Here is an 11,873-nt window from a genome sequence, read left to right as displayed (position 1 = left end):
ACCCTTCTCCAAGGGGAGGAAACGCATCCGTTCAAGCAAGGGGCTGCTGAGCATGCGCGGTGCAACTTGCGCCGCGAGCATGCTCAGTAGCTGCGACTGAAGCCCCGGCCGCCTTTGCTTTGCCCTCCTTTTGCACGAGATTCCCTGTATTGCTCGAATCGCAGTTCGTTGGCGTTTGGTTTCAGGAATCACACGGGCGTGGATTGTGCGCAGAGGGATATGTAACAAAGTTTGAGTCCAGCAAAAGTTTTATTCAAGGCCAACAGAGTTTTATTCCAGGTATAAGCCTTCGCGCGCACTCACACTTCTTCAGATGTATCCTCATCTGGATCAAATTAAATATGGTTGCATAGAAAATAATCCAGCGTTCGCCTAGAGCGCCGGCGGGCCCTTAAGTTTCTGATGGTCTGGAATTGCCTTAAGCTTTGGAGGGCTTGCGGCTAGTCATGAAAAAGTCTCCCTTTCAAATGTTTCTAGAAATCAGGTGCCTCTAGAAATTAGGGGTACTTTGGGCCACACGTGTGTAAAATATAAGACGTCTAGCTTCTCCTAAAATGCATTTACGTTTGAAAATTGGTGGGCGCACGGTGTGGGTGGGTGTGACACAATGTAGCCTGGCCTAGTGTGCAAAAAACCCTGGAGCCGTTCCTGAGTAGAACCATAGTAACTGTACTTTAACAAGATTGGCAATAACCCACATGAAGTGTAATATGCATAAAAATTATTACATTTGGCTTATATAAAATAAAACCACAGAATTAAATCGAAAAACTATATACTGAAAAGAATAGTCATACCAAAAATATAATTATGGAGGCATAAAATTATTTACAGTACATTAATATAATGTTGTGCTGGTTTTTCTAGAAGGAAAATGACTTTATATTATTTATACACGTTGACATAAGCTTAAAGTTACAAACATTAAAAGGCACACATTATTTTTTTAAAAAAAGAGCAAAGTTTGAGTCCAGTGGCACCTTTAAGACCATCAAAGTTTAATTCTGGGTATAAGCTTTGGTGCACACGCAGACTTCTTCAGATACATTGAAACCAACTTCCTCAAGCCTTACAGATAGGTAGAGAGATTCAGGTGGGGTAGCCCTGTTGGTCTGAAGCAAGAGAAGAAAGTTTGAATCCAGTGGCAACTTGAAGACCAACAAAGTTTTATTCTGGGTATAAGTTTTCATGTGCATGCAATGCACAGACTTCTTCAGATATTTAAAAACACTTCCAAACACTCCCTCTTACCTATATGTATGGACTGGCAACTTCCATTTCAATGTCTCTGAAGAAGTGTGCCTGCACACAAAAGCTTATACCTTAAATGAAACTTTGTTGGTCATAAAAGCGCCCCTGGACGCAAACTTTGTCCTACTTCCAAGCTTTGCTCGCACCTGGTCTTTTTGGCCACGGTGTGACACGGAGTGTTAGACTGGACGGGCCACTGGCCTGATCCAAAGTTGGCTTCTCTTCCCTTGCTCAAAAGCCAGTCAAATCCGACTCTAGGGTTGCGGTGCTCATCTCCGTTTCCAAGCCGAAGAGCCAGCGCTGTCCGAAGACGTTTCCGTGGTCATGTGGACGGCATGACTCAACACATGACTGCACACAAAAGCTTATACGCTGAATGAAACTTTGTTGGTCATAAAAGCGCCCCTGGACGCAAACTTTGTCCTACTTCCAAGCTTTGCTCGCACCTGGTATTTCTGGCCACTGTGTGACACAGAGTGTTAGACTGGACGGTCCACTGGCCTGATCCAACATTGGCTTCTCTTATGTTCTTATAGGCTTATGTTCTTCTGGGCATGCGCAGTTCGAGGCGCGTCCGCAGTCCTGGCAGGGCACTCCGGGCAAGCCGCCGTTCTTTCCCCCCCACTGGCGGAATCCAACATTGGCTTCTCTTATGTTCTTATAGGCTTCTGTTCTTCTGGGCATGCGCAGTTCGAGGCGCGTCCGCAGTCCTGGCAGGGATCTCCGGCCAAGCCGCCATTCATTCCCCCACCCCCGCGGCGCCACTTCCGCCCTCTCGGAAATGACGCACTTCAGCCCGAGCGTGGCCCCGCCCCTCAGCGAGTCCATCCGGGTCCTCGGGTCCTTGTTACCGCGGGGCCGCGGTTGCCATGGACTCCCAAACGCGGAAGCGCCGCGGAGCCAGGCGGCCTGCAGCGGAGCCAGGCGGCCAACCTCGCCCGGGCTGCGCGGGCTGAGATGGTGGAGCGCCCCCCGGCCTGGCTGCAGACGTCGAGCGTGTGGCCTGCGCTGCGCGGGGCTCCTTCGGGCGGCCATGTCTTCTCGGGGGCCCAGCGAGACCGCCTCGGAGCGGGAGCTGGAGCTGGTGAGGGCCGGGGGGGCTTTCGTGGGTCTCCCCGGCTGTGTTCGGTCCGCGCCACAACAACCCTGCGAGGTAGGGAGGCCGAGCCGAGGCGAAATCAGCTAGGAAGGTCCATGGCCCTCTTTGCCTCTGTTCGGCCCTCACAACAACAACCCTGCGAGGGAGGGAGGCCAAGAGAGAGCATCTGGTGCAAAATCACTTGGGAAGGTTCATTGCTGTCCTTGGCTCTCTTTTGGTGCTCACAAGAGCCCTGCGAGGGAGGGAGGACAGGCCGAGAGAGAACAGTTGGTCCAAAGTCACCTGGGAAGGTTCATCGCTGCCCTTGGCTCCATTTGATCCTCACAACAACCCTGCGAGGTAGGGGAGAAGGAGGAGATTGGATTTGTACCCCCGCCCTTAACCACCACACCAAACTGGCTCTCAAGTTGGATTTAGACCCCGCCCTTCACTACCCAAAGGAGTCTCAGAGCGGCTGACAATCTCCTTTCCCTTCCCCTCCCCACAACAGATGCCGTGTGAGGGAGGTCGGGTTGAGAGAGAGCTCTCTCGAGAACTGCCCGTGAGAGACCATCTCTGAGAGAACTTGTGACTGACCCAAGGTGACACCAGCAACTGCATGTAGAGGAGTGGGGAATCAAACCCGATTCTCCCAGATTAGAGTCTGCCGGCTCTTAACCACCACACCAAACTGGCTCTCAAGTTGGATTTATACCCCGCCCTTCACTACCCGAAGGAGTCTCAGAGCGGCTTACAATCCCCTTTCCCTCCCCACAACAGACACCCTGTGAGGTAGGCGGGGCTCAGAGAGAGCTCTCTCGAGAACTGCCCGTGAGAGACCAGCTCTGAGAGAACTTGTGACTGACCCAAGGTCATGCCAGCAGCTGCATGTAGAAGAGTGGGGAATCAAACCTGGTTCTCCCAGATTAGAGTCTGCCACTCTTAACCACCACACCAAACTGGCTCTCAAATTGGATTTATACCCCGCCCTTCACTACCCAAAGGAGTCTCAGAGCAGCTTACAATCTCCTTCCCCTCCCCACAACAGACACCCTGTGGGGGAGGCGGGGCTGAGAGAGCTCTCTCGAGAACTGCCCGTGAGAGACCAGCTCTGAGAGAACTTGTGACTGACTCAAGGTCACGCCAGCAGCTGCATGTAGAGGAGTGGGGAATCAAACCCGGTTCTCCCAGATTAGAGTCTGCCGCTCTTAACCACCACACCAAACTGGCTCTCAAGTTGGATTTATGCCCTGCCCTTCACTACCCGAAGGAGTCTCAGAGTGGCTTACAATCTCCTTTCCCTTCCCCTCCCCACAACAGACACCCTGTGAGTTAAGTGGGGCTGAGAGAGCTCTTTCAAGGACTGCCCTTGAGAGAAGAGCTCTGAGAGAACTATGACTGGCCCAAGAAGAAGAAGGAGGAGGAGGAGGAGATTGGCTTTATACCCCGCCCTTCACTACCCAAAGGAGTCTCAGAGCAGCTGACAATCTCCTTTCCCTTCCTCTCCCCACAACAGACACCCTGTGAGGGAGGTGGGGCTGAGAGAGCTCTGACAGAAACTGCTCTTTTTCAAGGACAGCTCTTGCCAGAACTACGGCTTGCACGTGGAAGGCCAGGGTCTCTAGGCAGAGGCAGGCCATGGCAAAGCACCTACAAATGTCTCTTGCCTTGAAAGCCCCTAGCGGCCTGCCATAAGTTGGCTGCAATTTGTCAGCGCTTTCCACCACCACGAAGTCTCTGGATTTTTCCCTTTCTATCACACATAGCATTTCTGCGGCATTTTGAATGTGCAAAACACTTCACAGATATCTGTCTGTCTATCTGTTTATCTGCATAGCCCGCTTTGCAGCAGACACGCTGGCTAGGCCACGATTCGTATCCTCATATTCAGATGGGAGAGTCCACACAATCAAAGCCTTCCCAGAGCTTCTGTAATTGTAGCTGACTCTGGTCTTGGCTACAGTTCTCATCATCTGAGGTTTCCCTTTCACACGGCGCCAACAGAAGGGGCCCATGGCACCTTTAAAGGCACAGGTATTGTGGCTTTGAGGGTTGGCCAGGCTAGAAGCCCACTTTGCCAAATGTCTATAGCAAGCATCAGAAATTATGACTACACATACGGGTATGGGGTTGTGCTAGGTGGCACTGATGGATTTACGTGACCGAGCGGACTCTACAAGGAGCCCACTGTACAAGAAGAAGCTGAATGTGGCAGAGTTGCATCTTTTGTAGCCCAGGGATTATCAGTGCATTTAGGGATTGGATAAACATATGGAGCCAGAGGTCCATCAGTGGCTATTAGCCACAAGGTAGAGAGGGAACACTCTGTCTGGGGCAGTGATGCTCTGTATCCTTGGGGCAACTGTGGGAGGGCTTCTGGAGTTCTGGGCCTGCTATTGGACCTCCTGATGGCACCTAGGATTTTTGGCCACTGTGTGACACAGAGAGTTGGACCGGGTGGGCCACTGGCCGGGTCCAACATGGCTTCTGTTATCTTCTTGTGTCTGGGGCAGTGATGCTCTGTATTCTTGTTGCTTAGGGGGCCACAGCAGGAGGGCTTGTGGAGTTCTGGCCCCATTGGTGGACCTCCTGATGGCACCTAGGTTTTGGCCACTGTGTGACACAGAGTGTTGGACTGGATGGGCCATTGGCTTGATCCAACATGGCTCCTCTTATGCTCTTAACTCTGATTGGGATGGCATTTGGGAGGTTGTTGCTCCGTACATGCTTTCTTGGGCCTGAGACTAACTGTGCTTGGTTGGGCTGGCTTCTGAGTAAGCGTGCAAAGGGTAGGGCTCCGTGGAAAAGGACAGAGGATTGTCGAGGTCAAGGCCCTGTGGGATCTTCTGCAATTCCGCAGGGCCTGCAAGACGGAGCTCTTCCACCAGGCCTTTAATTAGGAGCCGCCCACTATTGCCATCAATGCCCACTACTAACATCGGGAGCATTGGGCTGGTTGTAGTTGAAAAGGGAGCCATATTATCTTGATATGTTGGGAGACCGCCGAGCCGGGTACTTAATGACACTGTGAGCACATTAATTGTAAATTGGTTTGATAAATGGTTTTAATTGTTTTATATGCACTTGGTACATTGCGCCAAGTAATGTAATCCGCCCTGAGCCCACTCGCGGGGAGGGTGGAATATAAATATGACAAATAATAAATAAATAAGAAAGTGGACACACGGGAACATTGCCTTTGAACATGAAGGTTCCTCTTAACCAGAGGTCACCTACATGGTGCCCGCGAGGAGTAGTTGTTACGGCATGCTGGCACCTTTCTATTTCATTTTAATTGTCCACAGTAGAGGAGAGGAGGGTATCCGGGAGAGTCTAGCTGTTGGAGGTTCACGTATCCACTGATTTGTCCTCTGTGTTAATCTGTCTGCTTTCAAGCTACACGGCCTTCCCTGCTTTGCAGTCCGATCACCACCGTAGGAGGGCGAATTGGATGGGGAAGATGTATTCGGAGATCAGATTCCAAAAAGATAGCAAAAAAAAAATATTCTGCCAATATGCCACAAAGGAAATGTGGCTTCAGGAAATTAAAAGCTCTGCGGCAGGTCGTGAGGGACGTGGGTGCCCAGATGCACTGAGCCAAGCGAGAAAACCGCTTTTATCTCTTCGTGCTCTCCCCCGCCTTTCCTGCCATCCTGGATTTTTTTAAAAAACAAACAAACCCCAACTCTTTGCCTTTCCGCTGAGTAAGATCTAGATCTAACTGAATGGCAGGACTGGCGCTTCTAAGGAGGGTGAAGGCAGCTGCGGAAATGAGCCGCGGGGCCCTTCTTTCGAGGGTGACCTATCTGCAAAAATGAAACAATCTTCCAGTCACTATCTTTTAAAAAGGAAATGAAAATCCTCCCGATGTTCCTTTTTGCTAAGACCAGGTGGGGGGTTGTCAAGCTCACTCATGTACATCTCTGATACCACGGTGTGGTGTTTTAATTTGGAGAACTATGTCTGCTGATCCCTCTGGTTCTGGATCTGGCCCTCTTCGAAAGGCTCAGCAGCTGTATCTTTTTTTTAAGTTCCTTGCTCTCATGATTTCTATGAAAAGCCTAGAAATGTTTGTGCTCTTATCTGGTGCATGCACAGAAACCAGCGCAGGGCTTCCCATAGCTTTAAATCCTAAGGCCACTGTGCTTTGAAGCGATTGGACGCTTTTCTCTAGTTTCTTTCCAACTCTTTCCAAACTGAAGAGCCAGTTTGGTGTAGTAGTTAGGAGCGCGGACTCTAATTTGGGAGAACCGGGTTTGATTCCCCACTCCACATGGAGCTGTTGGTGTGATCTTGGGTCAGTCACAAGTTATTTCAGAGCTGTTCTCTCAAGAGCAGTCCTCGAAAGAGCTCTCTCAGCCCCACCTACCTCGAAGGGTGTCTGTTGTGGGGAGGGGAAGGAAAAGGAGACTGTAAACTGCTCTGAGACTCTGAGTGAAGGGCAGGGTATAAATCCAATCCCTTCTTCTTTCTGTATTGCTTATGAGTCTTTGCCTTGGTCAGCAGTATACCTGGCTTCAGAATGTGGCTGGACAAGTTAAGAGTATAGAAATGGGGTCTGTTAACTCTGGCAGTGATATTTTAAAGTTCGCCTTTAGGCCGGGGCTGTGGCTCAGGGGTAGAGCATCTGCTTGGCACGCAGAAGGTCCTGAGTTCCGTTCCTGGCCTCTCCAGTTAAAAGCACCAAGCAGTAGGTGATGTGAAAGTTCTTGTGCCTGGGAACAGTTGCCAGTCCGAATAGACGATACTGACCTGGACGGACCACCAAGGGTCTGATTCAGTATAAGGCAGCTTTCATAGAATCACAGAGTTCGAAGGGATCTCCAGGTTCATCTAGTCCAACCCCTGCACAATGCAGGAAATTCACAAATACTTCCCCCTCCCATACCCCCAGTGACCCCTGTTCCAAACTGGCCTGGAGAAAGATTGCTTCTTGATCCCCAAGTGGTGATCTGCATTTCCCTGGGCATGTATGAAAGGGCCACGGGAACTAAGTACCGATGTGTGTTTGTCTCTGTTCTGTCTGCCGAGGAAAAGCTATGCCGTGCAAAGGGTTCAGGGTGCACGCTCAGTTCGCACGCGGTGCCGATAGGACCTCTTTGGGCCCCAACATCACTCAGATAAATTGAGAGCCGGAGCCGGATGAGACGGCCGGTCCTCAGCCGATCTGTTCAGAAATCCGATTTAGGTATACTCAGCGGGGCCTACCCCCAGAACAGTGTTCCCAGGATAGGCGCTGTTAACTGGTTCTTGGGATGGTGTCTTGGAGGGCAAGACAGAGCGGTCTTCCAAAGAAGCCTCGGGGTTGAATCCGGAGTACGTTTTCCCGTCGGTGGTATGGAGCTTTACTGCAGCCCCCACCACCACTGTGGCACCCCCCGATCTGCCCAAAATCCTGCTCCTGAGGGATAGGGGACCATGGGGAACGACATAACGGGGTGGGGTGTCTGCGGCAGGAAATGGAAATCGGCCGATATCGCCCCTCCTTTTCTGTTAGCAGAAAATCCAGCCCCGATCCAGCCCTCCCTTTGCCGTTAGCAGTGGCTTCACAGAGGAATCCCCCAGGTTTTCCAGGAACAGAGTTTAATGAAATAGCTTCTGGGCCTCAAAAGCTTCTGCCACAATATATGCATTAATGTTCCAGGTGCCACAAGAAATTTAGTGGCTGGCAGTGCTCTGTGGTCATAGCACACGCCCTCCGCGAACATCACCTTACTAAAACAGCCTGCTGTGTTATACGCTTCCTGAAACACCTCTGCCTGGCCTCGGTCACAGACTGACTCCTGAGCTTGGCTCTGACCATTTTCCTTCAGTCGTTTAGACTGGGTAGTTTGGGTACTTAATGACTGTATACTCGTGTCTGTTCTGCAGGTAGACGACAGTCTTTCTGCGGGCACTTACGAATCTGATACCGAAACGGTGAGTTCAGCCAGCGATACGGGCTTTGTTGCCGGGTATTTATTTACTTCATCTATACCCCGTCGTTCTCTCCAATGGGGACTCAAGGCCGTTTACATCATTCTGTATCCCATTTTATCTGCACAACAATCCTGTGAGGTAGGTTAGGCTGAGACCGTGTGACTAGGCTCAGGCTCATCATGGCACAAGATTGGAAACTTGGTCCCTCAGATGATAGACCAACATACTAACCACACTGGCAACAGATCAATAGAGTTTATGCCGGAGCAAAGTTTGTACTCACATAAAGTAGCCTGCAGCAGATCCTTGAACCTGTGTGTTCAGCCAAACCCTTTTCCCCTCACCCAGAAAAAGGGGCCAGTAGTCCGGAACTGAGACAAATAATATCATAGGAAAATCGCTATCTTAGATTTGTATCTGTATCGAAATTTTATTAAGATATATATTGAATTTTAATATTTTTATATATTTCATGACATCCTGTCTTGTACATTGTCCAGATTCCAGTGTAAGCTGGGATAGGACAATTAATAAATATAAATATAATAATAATAATAATAAGAAGAATGTACAACCAAGTTTTCACCTGGCACTGGTCAGACTGCCATGGAGAGGGCGTTCCACACAGTTCAGGTGCCACCACCAAAAAGGCCCGTTTATCATGTAAGCGGGTCACATTCTGCATTCCAGTAAATAAGTTGCTATTCATGTCTGTACGTCAAGTTTGTACAAATGTTTGTACAGTCTGAAATACCGAAGATTAATTGGAGGTCTACTGAGCTGAATAAGGATGATTATCTTTTAAAAATTAGGTTGGTCTGATGAAAATCTCTGCTTTGGGGCCTGAGAAAATAATTAGAGCTCCACTCACTCTCGTAAATGTCGCTGCCTCGAAGCTTTTGTCCTCTAGTTAGAAAGGTTAATTCTGCTCATTAGCCGCGGTGCGAAAATGGCCCCAAACCTGTCCATCGGTGAATCTCAACACCCAAACGCCTTTTCCTTTCAGAAGCCCAAGAGGAAAGCTTCTCGCAAGCCTCCAAAATCCCCAAGTAAGTCATGGATCAGGTCTTTGTTTTCAATACATCTTGGATCAGGGGTGTTGAATGCATTTGTTATGACGGCCGGAACTGACATAAATGAGACCTTGTCGGGCGGGGCCATGTGTCTCATGAAATGTAATACCAGGTAGCAGAGATATAAACTTTATAAAGGACACAAACACAAAGGGTTTTTTTTTACTTAAAATAAAAACATGCTTAAAACAATTAGCACTCTCGCAATATCTTGTTTATTTAACAGTGTCTGATCACTGACACCTCTTGCTCTGAAATACTGCATCAAAATGTCTGTTCTGTTGCAAGCTTGAGTATGCTGTTCAGGTGTGTATCTGTAAGCTGCAAACCTACAATGATGCAGCAGCAGCAGAACTGGAAGCAGAAGACAGCCACCGTGGGCCTGATAGAAGCCCTCCGGGGGCCTGATCCGGCCCCCGGGCTGCATGTTTGACACCACTGACTTGGATGAAACGCGTCCAGAGGAAGCTCAAGCTGGAAATAAGAAAAGGATACAGGGAGGGGGCATTGCCATGTAGGGTCAGGAAAGTACCTGTCTGGGTGTACCCGGCCCGCTTTCCGGGGTGGCATTTTCCAGCACAGGAGTAGCCTGGGAGGAAGGGGTTAGAAAGAAGAAGAAGAGACTGGATTTATACCCCACCCTTCATTACACGAAGGAGTCTCAGAGCGGCTTACGATCTCCTTCCCTTCCCCACAACAGACACCCTATGAAGTAGGTGGGGCTGAGAGAGCTCTTCCAAGAACTGCTCTTGAGAGAACAGCTCTGAGAAAACGTGTGACCAACTTGCGACTGACCCAAGGTCACACCAGCAGCTGCACATGGAGGAGTAGGGAATCAAACTTGGTGCTCCCAGATTAGACTCCGCGCTCCTAACCACTTGCACCAAACTGGCTGCTTGTATTGTTTTCTTCTTCCAATCGGCAGCCCTGGCAGCGGACTGTTCCCTCTAAGCTGAGTTAGTGTGAGCCAGCTCACCGTTTTTTAGCCTCCAGCTCACACATTTTTGTCTCCGCTCAGGAAGGATGGGGCTTCAGAGCAAACTCATTTTATGCAGCAGCCAAATCACTCGCTCACAACTTTAATGCCGGTAGGTCACAAAGTAGGTTTTTTGCTCACAAGACTCCACAGCTTAAAGGCAACATTGATCAGAACTATCGTGTAACTTTGGAGTTTGCATCAAACTCTTCATCGGCAGTCTGTCAGAACCCACAGCCAACAGCGGAGTACACACTTCTTTAGAAAGGTGATACTTTTATTGAAGAGCCCTAGATGCATTAACATAGTCACTGTTAAGAATAGCAGTTGCCTCTTGAACCTAATGAGATATAGGGCATTCGTTTGCACCCCCCCCCCGAACTGCACTGGCCAATTAGGCACCCTCCCATGTGTGGGCTAGAACCAGCAAGCGTTGCTATGCGAAGCTGGGAATATTTCGGCCCCCACAGCTGGCTACCTGTACTTCTTTAGAGATAAGCATTTCAGCGCTAAGCGGACAGAAAGCAGAGAGAAAGGAATGCGAAGGCCATTTACACAGACACTGTAAGAACATCCCAACCCCCATGGCAGCATAGCTGACACAGTCCTGTAGCCAGGATTTTTTAAAATTTGGGGGCCCCTTAAACAAGTCAGGGGGCACCCTGCACACACCCCGGCACACGTACACCCAAGTGACCACCAAGGAATAGCAGGGTCGCTTCCCAGAGAGGCGGGCAACAGCAAACCATCTCTGAATGTCTATTTCCTGACCCGGATGGCCCAGGCTAGCCTGAAATTGTCAGCTCTGGGAAGCTAAGCAGGGTCGGCCCTGGTCAGTCTTTGGAGGGGAGGCCACCAAGGAAGTCCAGGGTGGCTACGCAGAGGCAGGCAACGGCAAGCCCACCTCTGAACGTCTCTTGCCTTGGAAACACGATGGCATCGCCAGAAGTTGCCTGTGACCTGACAGCAAGATAATAATAATTATTATTGGTAAACGAAAGGAGCCCCTTGCATTGCCACCGCTGGAATACAACTGTTAATCTTGAAACCACTTCAACACAGGGGGTGTGGGAACCAGCGCTCCCCCCTAAGATGTGGAGTCTCGTGAGCAGAAATCCTACTTTGTGAGCTATCGGCGTTAAAGTTGTGAGCGAGCGACTTGGCTCCTGCAGAAATCAGTTTGCTCTGCAGACGAATCCCTCCTGCGCTAAGACGAAAACCTGTGAGCCGGAGGCTAAAGAACTGTGAGCTAGCTCACACTAACTCAGCTTAGAGGGGACATGGGCGGGAACATCCTGACAGAACCCCAGCGCTTTGGGTTCTCCGGTGTAGCCCCATCCGTGGTGTGTTCCTCTCGCAAAGCTGGCTGCTCCAGAACTGGAGATTGGGCTCTTTTGTTACCCCAAAGAACTGTGGGGGTTGACACCCACTGCAGAATAAACAGGGCAGCCAGCCGGTCGCTTTAAAAGGAGCTCATCTTTGCGACATGGCAAAGTTTCCCCCCGAGTTCAGCCTCTCATACGGTCAGCAAGGTCCGGTTGCCACTTGGCGTACATTTTTGGCGCCGTCAATGATG

At 50.0% G+C, this 11,873-nt stretch overlaps 1 long non-coding RNA gene across 1 annotated transcript in view; it reads left to right on the top strand.

Moving 5' to 3' along the window:
- Positions 1 to 2,094: 2,094 nt before the first annotated feature.
- LOC107116709 overlaps positions 2,095 to 11,873 on the top strand; it is a 10,237-nt gene continuing 458 nt past the window's right edge. The window contains exons 1-3 of the long non-coding RNA XR_001482717.1: positions 2,095 to 2,335; positions 8,201 to 8,248; positions 9,255 to 9,297. This is a non-coding gene — a long non-coding RNA (uncharacterized LOC107116709). The remainder of the gene's footprint in view (positions 2,336 to 8,200; positions 8,249 to 9,254; positions 9,298 to 11,873) is intronic.

The sequence above is a fragment of the Gekko japonicus genome, unplaced genomic scaffold (assembly GCF_001447785.1).
Source record: "Gekko japonicus isolate JY-2015 unplaced genomic scaffold, Gekko_japonicus_V1.1 scaffold598, whole genome shotgun sequence".
NCBI lineage: Eukaryota > Metazoa > Chordata > Lepidosauria > Squamata > Gekkonidae > Gekko > Gekko japonicus.
This window is presented reverse-complemented; position numbering and strand designations above follow the sequence as displayed.